This window comes from Gigantopelta aegis, chromosome 2, assembly GCF_016097555.1.
Source record: "Gigantopelta aegis isolate Gae_Host chromosome 2, Gae_host_genome, whole genome shotgun sequence".
NCBI classification, from domain to species: domain Eukaryota; kingdom Metazoa; phylum Mollusca; class Gastropoda; order Neomphalida; family Peltospiridae; genus Gigantopelta; species Gigantopelta aegis.
The window spans coordinates 40,012,236-40,021,352 of NC_054700.1; positions in this window are offsets into that span (position 1 = coordinate 40,012,236).

Here is a 9,117-nt window from a genome sequence, read left to right on the forward strand (position 1 = left end):
GTGTCAAATGTCCTCACACGTGCCATATCAACAAGGTCAAAGCATTTAATTTTTATTATTTTTAAGACCCCTGTTGTTAGAATTTGTTTTCAATTATTATATTCGATCTGCAAAAGGTATGCTACATTTTTGTGCCTCTATTATAGTGAATAGTATTCATAATCCATTCATAACAATTGTAAATAATTTTGAGTGTATAAATTGTGTTAATTAAGAATCAATTCATTAATTATTTTTATATTTTACAAACTATTCACTGGTATAAACGGTTGCTAGTCACTTCGTACCATGGTCATTTCGTACCATAGTAATTTCGTACCTAATTTGGTCATTTCGTACCTTGGTCATTTCGTACCATTGCAAAAAGTCATTTCGTACCTTGGTCATTTCGTACCATTGCAAAAAGTCATTTCGTACCCTAGTCATTTCGTACCTTGGTTATTTCGTACCATAACTGAGTCATATCGTACCATGGTATAACAATTTATAACAATCACCCCGGTAAATTTTTTTTTACAAAATAACATTAAATTACAAATTTGTGGTTAATTTAAGGGATATTTTATCATCAAAAGACTAAAAATTATTGCCACTTTGTATAAACATTAGCAATTGGCTAATTTGGCAATCAGTAAGGTAGTTAATGTTTTAATGGCTGTTATTGTTTATTTCTTAAACAAATAAGATGCAAATAAGCAAGTTTGAAAAGAAGACCTAATAAATAAATAATATTTTGTTGGTCCATTATATTGTTTTGTTGTTTTTGACTAATTATCTGGAGCCATTTCACACAAAATCGAAGTTGGCAGTTAGTAGTAAATACCATATACGGCTCTTGTCAGGTAAAATGGAAATAACAGTTGACAGGTATTATGGGTATCGATAAAGATATGCTGCACAATAACGTGTTCTGGTTTTCAAACTGTCAAAATAAAGTTTTAAAACAAAACCCACTGCTGGAATGAAATGACTAGGGTACGAAATGACCTTTCACAATGGTACGAAATGACTAGGGTTCGAAATGACTTTTTGCAATGGTACGAAATGACCAAGGTACGAAATGACTAGGGTACGAAATGATCAGGCAGCATGGTACGAAATGGATGGTACGTTATGAGTTGGGTACGAAGTGACTATGATTCGTATAAACGTAATGCCTATCAGTGAATGCCAGACAACTCGGCCCGGAGGACAACTCGGCCCAGACAACTCGGCCCACGTCGAGACAACTCGGCCCAGAGTTCTGAGACAACCCGGCCCACCGCGAGACAACTCGGCCCGGAGTCCAGAGACAACTTGTTGGACAAGTGTTGTTTTTTAAATTAAAGTATTCTCACTGAAATAAAAGAATGTGTTTTTGTTAGTATTGAATTAGTCCCACCTTAACCTAAACGTCCCGAAACGATTTTGAGACAGGTATTTATATTTTAGGGGATTAAACATTTAAAATACATTTCTTGAATTTGTAACAGACTTTGAGACACGTGACTATGCGAATATGTGGATCTTTAAACTTATGTATATATTTGTTATGCCGGTTTGTCTCGGAGAGGAAGATGCGACGGCGACAGAGGAAGGCCTTCAGGAATCTACAGGGGGAAAATTTTCGAACTGTGGGGACGCTACACAGATGGTGACGTGTCCACTTCTAGATTCCTGTCGGCCTGTGGAAAGCTCTACGCCCCTCTTGCGCACGGACTTTTATCTTTTGCTGGACGTTTTATTTCTATGTTCTTTTGGTGATTGGTGATTGGTGTTTTATTTCATTATTATAACTATTTATGTATATGTGTTCTGTTGGTTTTTTACGTATATGTGTGTGTTTAATGTAATAAATGTGAGAATTTGGCAAATGATTTTTTTTGCGTTATTTCTATAGTACAATACTTCTATAAACCCATCCGACACTACGATATGCGCGTACGACATGCACAATTGTCATTCTTAATGGTGACCATATAGTTAGCGGTATCTATCAGTATAATGCATTATTATTACTATAGTACAATACTACGACATGGCCAACTATCATACTATCACACGGGGCCGAGTTGTCTGGTCCTCCCTATCAGTATTGACATCAAGTGTTATTCATGTGTGTTGATAAAACGCGGACCGGACCAGAACGCTTGACAAATTGAATTTTTCCTTTAAAAAAAAATATTAATCTAAGTATTCGTCAACTGTGCATAGTTGAGAAACATATATTTTTGTCATTTAGTGGCTTTAAAAATGGAAAATGACTAACAGCACATGCGTGTTACCATACTTTTTGCAAACGCATGCGCCTGAACGCAGTTGGAAACGTCGCACTCTTTCCTGTTTACCGGAGGGTGTTTCACTTTTGTTTACTAGAATGGATTTGTTTTACATCCAAATTGTAGATTTTTTACGTTAACTGATTACAATCTATTTTGTTTCACGTATCGTAGCTGAAAACTGTAGAATAATATTTCCGTAAATATCGTATTCGTGTTTTTGTCGTTAGGTGAACGCAGTTTGGGGCGTCGATGGTACTACTAGTAGTAGGCCTACTATGACATTTTTTTTAGTGAGGATTTGGTTATTGTTAAAGTTGATTAATCAAAACGTTTTAGAAATATAAAATCATAACCAAATATATTTATACAACTTCTAACATTTTCACACAAAACAAATAGGGCCTACCATGCCTGTCTCCATTTGAAATTAAGTATGATCACCTCCAAAAGACCCAAGACATGATTTGCCGCCATTACATTAAATCGGTCACTTCCGACAAAAATTACTTTCATCCGACTATTCCCGAATCCAACAAACTTATAAATATGCATATTTTTGTAAACTATATTTTTATTGGATCCAACCATTTGGTACGTGAACACCCTCTCGAAAAATGAACAAACTCCCGCTGCTACGTCTGGACCAATCGGATGACGTTACGTTGTAATGAATGTAACAGAAATTTAATTATTTGTTTTTGAACCAAAAATAATTGAAAATAAAGTATGAAGTTTTTGTGTCATTATTAGCAAATATGATTCAAATTTAATTAAAAGTATTGTCTGTTATTTCTTTTACGTTTGTTAGGGTATGAAAAAAAAAAAAAATCATATGCAAATTTATGTGAGAACGGCTACGCCGATCACAAAGTTTGCAGATGATTTTTTTTTGTTCATACCCCGATAAACGTAAAAGAAATAACAGACAATCCTTAACTGAAATTATTTACAAAAAACATTTTTGTAGCAGTATAGTACAGACTATAGATGTATAGAGGATACTCCCCTCATGTCTTGTGATATCATAATTTATCAGCACGAGTTGATAAAAGTATGAAATCCGAGGCTTGTCGAGGATTTTTATACTTTTATCGAGTGCTGATAAATTATGATGTCACAAGACACGATGAGGGTATTCTTTTCATCATCAATTATCATTCTTTTGATTTGCGACAATTGTAAACAATGTCAGTAATGTGGGTTGAATGTTATTATATTTAGCAGCGGTAGACTCGTTAACTAGCAGAACGACAGTGGCGTGACGTCACTAATGATAGGTTTCGTGCTGAACCAATACACAGTGACGTAACAAAAGAAGCGATATCTCCTAGGAGAATATCGCAGGAGATATTTCAAATTATAGTGACAACGATATCTCATACAAAAACTTTAATGTATGATAAACAATATAACGTATAGAGTCGAAAATGTCAGTGATGTCATACTTTGGACATTATGTTATTGCATTGTCATACTTACAGTGGCACGTACAAAATAATGAAAAGAACTCAAATTTCGAAGGACATATTATCGCCAAATTATAGTGCCAGCGATATCTCATACAAAAACCTTTAATGTATGATAAACAATGTAATGTATAGAGTTGAAAATGTCAGTAAACATTATGTTATTGCATTGTCATACTTACAGTGGCACGTACAAATTAATGAAAAGAACTCAAATCAGTGCAGTTTACATGTACATGTATGTAATAGAACAAAATTGTTTATACCAGCAGAAGTGGATTAAATGTGGAATTGGAAGTAAAAATCACATATAAACCACACTGTTATATAAAATTGTTCATAACTTTTTGTAAATGTATTGATGTATAACAGTCGAAAATTGTATAAAATTGTGTAGCGTAGCAAAGCGATCTTATAATAAATTTGTGATTCATATATATCGATAAACTCGGGGGAGTGGGGGAATGACAAACAATTCATATAATTACAAACAGCACAATTTATTTAGTTAAAACTACACATAATTCATCAATCAGTTTCTAACGTTCTTCACATGATCTGCTTTACATAATGACGTCCCCTTTGACGTAATGACTTCATTTTCTCAGGTGTTTAGTTTAAAATCCTTCACTACGCTACACAATTTTATGCAGCTTGTGACAGTTGTACATAGATAAATTCATTTAAAAAATGACAAACAGGTTTTATATAATTACAAAGACAGGTGCTTGTGCAGAGGGGGGGGGGGGTTACGGCAGTCGAACCCCTCCCCTTGATCAAGTGAATATTCTCTTTTTTCAATACTTTTCTGGGGAAGCATGTCTTAACCACTCATAAATTTCGCTAGCCACAACTTAGCCTCTTATCCTCTTCTAAAATGTATGCACAAGAGCCTGGACACACTATATTTTACGTAATGACGTCCGAACACTCGAACTCCCTGAAACTCTAACTATTTCGTCGTCCCCTTCAACTTCGAGTTAACGAAGTTTGACTGTAATTACAAAGACAGGTGCTTGTGCAGAGAGTGGGTTACGGCAATCGAACCCTCCCCTTGATCAAGCGAATTTTCTCTTTTTTCAATACTTTTCCGGGGAAGCATGTCTTAACCACTCATAAATTTCGCTAGCCACAGTTTAACCCCTCATCCTCTTCTAAAATGTATGCACAAGCGCCTGCACACACTATATTTAGTTAAAATACACATAAATCAGCTGCTAGTGTCCTTTCCATGACCTGTTTTACGTAATGACGTCGCAGATGGCGTAATTACGTTATTTTCGGGGGTTTATTGAAGAATAACATTCAGTTTTTGTTCGACGTGTCCAATCAGAAATGAGGGAATCGGAGGGCAGTATACATGTATGTTTCATCTCCGTACTTCTGTCTGTCTGTTATTAATTAGTTCTCTACTTGCACAACCGGAGGGCAGTATATGTGTAGGTTTCATCTCCGTACTTCTGTCTGTCTGTTATTAATTAATTCCCTACTTGCCCAACCGGAGGGCAGTATACATGTAGGTTTCATCTCCGTACTTCTCTCAGTATGCTATTAATTAGTTGCCTACTTGCCCAACAGGAGGGCAGTATACATGTAGGTTTCATCTCCGTACTTCTCTCAGTCTATTATTAATTAACTCCCTACTTGCCCAACCGGAGGGCAGTATACATGTAGGTTTCATCTCCGTACTTCAATCTGTCTGTTATTAATTGATTCCCTACTTGCCCAACAGGAGGGCAGTACACATGTAGGTTTCACCTCCGTACTTCTGTCTGTCTGTTATTAATTAATTCCCTACTTGCCCAACCGGGGGGCAATATACATATAGGTTTCATCTCCGTACTTCTGTCTGTTATTAATTCATTCCCTACTTGCCCAACTGGAAGGCAGTATACATGTAGGTTTCATCTCCGTACTTCTGTCTGCCTGTTATTAATTAATTCCCTACTTGCACAACTGGAGGGCAGTATACATGTAGGTTTCATCTCCGTACTTCTGTCTGTCTGTTATTAATTAATTCCCTACTGGCACAACCGGAGGGCAGTATACATGTAGGTTTCATCTCCGTACTTCTGTCTATTATTAATTAATTCCCTACTGGTACAACTGGAGGGCAGTATACATGTAGCTTTCATCTCCGAACGTCTGTCTGTCTGTTATTAATTAGTTCTCTACTTACACAACTGGAGGGAGGGCAGTATACATGTAGGTTTCATCTCCGTACTTCTGCCTGTCTGTTATTAATTATTCCGTTTTTGTTCAGCGTTTGTTCAACGTACCTCCCTACTTGCACAACCGGAGGGCAGTATACATGTAGGTTTCATCTCCGTACTTCTGTGAGTCTGCTATTAATTAATTCCCTACTTGCCCAACCGGAGGGCAGTATACATGTAGGTTTCATCTCCGTACTTCTGTCTGTCAGTCTGCTATTAATTGGTTCCCTACTTGCCTAACCGGAGGGCAGTATACATGTAGGTTTTATCTCCGTACTTCTGTCTGTCTGTTATTAATTAATTCCCTACTTGCCCAACCGGAGGGCAGTATACATGTAGGTTTCATCTCCGTACTTCTCTCAGTATGCTATTAATTAGTTGCCTACTTGGCCAACAGGAGGGCAGTATACATGTAGGTTTCATCTCCGTACTTCTCTCAGTCTATTATTAATTAACTCCCTACTTGCCCAACCGGAGGGCAGTATACATGTAGGTTTCATCTCCGTAGTTCAATCTGTCTGTTATTAATTGATTCCCTACTTGCCCAACAGGAGGGCAGTACACATGTAGGTTTCATCTCCGTACTTCTGTCTGTCTGTCTGTCTGTCTGTTATTAATTAATTCCCTACTTGCACAACTGGATGGCAGTATACATGTAGGTTTCATCTCCTACTTCTGTCTGTCTGTTATTAATTAATTCCCTACTTGCACAACTGGATGGCAGTATACATGTAGGTTTCATCTCCGTACTTCTGTCTGTCTGTTATTAATTAATTCCCTACTTGCACAACTGGAGGGAGGGCAGTATACATGTAGGTTTCAACTCCTACTTCTGTCTGTCTGTTATTAATTCATTCCCTACTTGCACAACTGGATGGCAGTATACATGTAGGTTTCATCTCCGTACTTCTGTCTGTCTGTTATTAATTAGTTCCCTACTTGCACAACTGGATGGCAGTATACATGTAGGTTTCATCTCCTACTTCTGTCTGTCTGTTATTAATTAATTCCCTACTTGCACAACTGGATGGCAGTATACATGTAGGTTTCATCTCCGTACTTCTGTCTGTCTGTTATTAATTAATTCCCTACTTGCACAACTGGATGGCAGTATACATGTAGGTTTCATCTCCGTACTTCAATCTGTCTGTTATTAATTGATTCCCTACTTGCCCAACAGGAGGGCAGTACACATGTAGGTTTCATCTCCGTACTTCTGTCTGTCTGTCTGTCTGTCTGTTATTAATTAATTCCTTACTTGCACAACTGGATGGCAGTATACATGTAGGTTTCATCTCCGTACTTCTGTCTGTCTGTTATTAATTAGTTCCCTACTTGCACAACTGGATGGCAGTATACATGTAGGTTTCATCTCCTACTTCTGTCTGTCTGTTATTAATTAATTCCCTACTTGCACAACTGGATGGCAGTATACATGTAGGTTTCATCTCCGTACTTCTGTCTGTCTGTTATTAATTAATTCCCTACTTGCCCATCTGGAGGGCAGTATACATGTAGGGTTTCTTCTCCGTACTTCTATCAGTCTGTTATTAATTAATTCCCTACTTGCCCAACCGGAGGGCAGTGTACAAGTAGGTTTCATCTCCGTATTTCTGTCAGTCTGTTATTAATTAATTCCCTACTTGCCCAACCGGAGGGCAGTGTACATGTAGGTTTCATCTCCGTACGTCTGTCTGTCTGTTATTAATTAATTCCCTACTTGCCCAACCGGAGGGCAGTGTACATGTAGGTTTCATCTCCGTACGTCTGTCTGTCTGTTATTAATTAATTCCCTACTTACACAACTGGAGGGAGGGCAGTATACATGTAGGTTTCATCTCCGTACTTCTGTCAGTCTGTTATTAATTAATTCCCTACTTGCCCAACCGGAGGGCAGTATACATGTAGGTTTCATCTCCGTACTTCTGTCAGTCTGTTATTAATTAATTCCCTACTTGCCCAACCGGAGGGCAGTGTACATGTAGGTTTCATCTCCGTACTTCTGTCTGTCTGTTATTAATTAATTCCCTACTTGCACAAACTGGAGGGCAGTATACATGTAGGTTTCAACTCCGTACTTCTGTCTGTTATTGATTAATTCTCTACTGGCACAACTGGAGGGCAGTATACATGTAGGTTTCATCTCCCTACTTCTGTCTGTTATTAATTAATTCCCTACTTGCCCATCTGGAGGGCAGTATACATGTAGGGTTTCTTCTCCGTACTTCTGTCAGTCTGTTATTAATTAATTCTCTACTTGCCCAACCGGAGGTCAGTATACATGTAGGTTTCATCTCCGTACTTCTGTCTGTCTGTTATTAATTAATTCCCTACTGGCACAACCGGAGGGCAGTATACATGTAGGTTTCATCTCCGTACTTCTGTCTGTTATTAATTAATTCCCTACTGGCCCAACCGGAGGGCAGTATAGATGTAGGTTTCATCTCCGTACTTCTGCCTGTCTGTTATTAATTAGTTCCCTACTTGCACAACCGGAGGGCAGTATACATGTAGGTTTCAACTCCGTACTTCTGTCAGTCTGCTATTAATTAATTCCCTACTTGCCCAAACGGAGGGCAGTATACATGTAGGTTTCATCTCCGTACTTCTGCCTGTCTGTTATTAATTAGTTCCCTACTTGCACAACCGGAGGGCAGTATACATGTAGGTTTAATCACCGTACTTCTGTCTGTCTGTTATTAATTAATTCCCTACTTGCACAACCGGAGGGCAGTATACATGTAGGTTTCATCTCCGTACTTCTGTCTGTCTGTTATTAATTAATTCCCTACTTGCCCATCTGGAGGGCAGTATACATGTAGGGTTTCTTCTCCGTACTTCTGTCAGTCTGTTATTAATTAATTCCCTACTTGCCCAACCGGAGGGCAGTGTACAAGTAGGTTTCATCTCCGTATTTCTGTCAGTCTGTTATTAATTAATTCCCTACTTGCCCAACCGGAGGGCAGTGTACATGTAGGTTTCATCTCCGTACGTCTGTCTGTCTGTTATTAATTAATTCCCTACTTGCCCAACCGGAGGGCAGTGTACATGTAGGTTTCATCTCCGTACGTCTGTCTGTCTGTTATTAATTAATTCCCTACTTACACAACTGGAGGGAGGGCAGTATACATGTAGGTTTCATCTCCGTACTTCTGTCAGTCTGTTATTAATTAATTC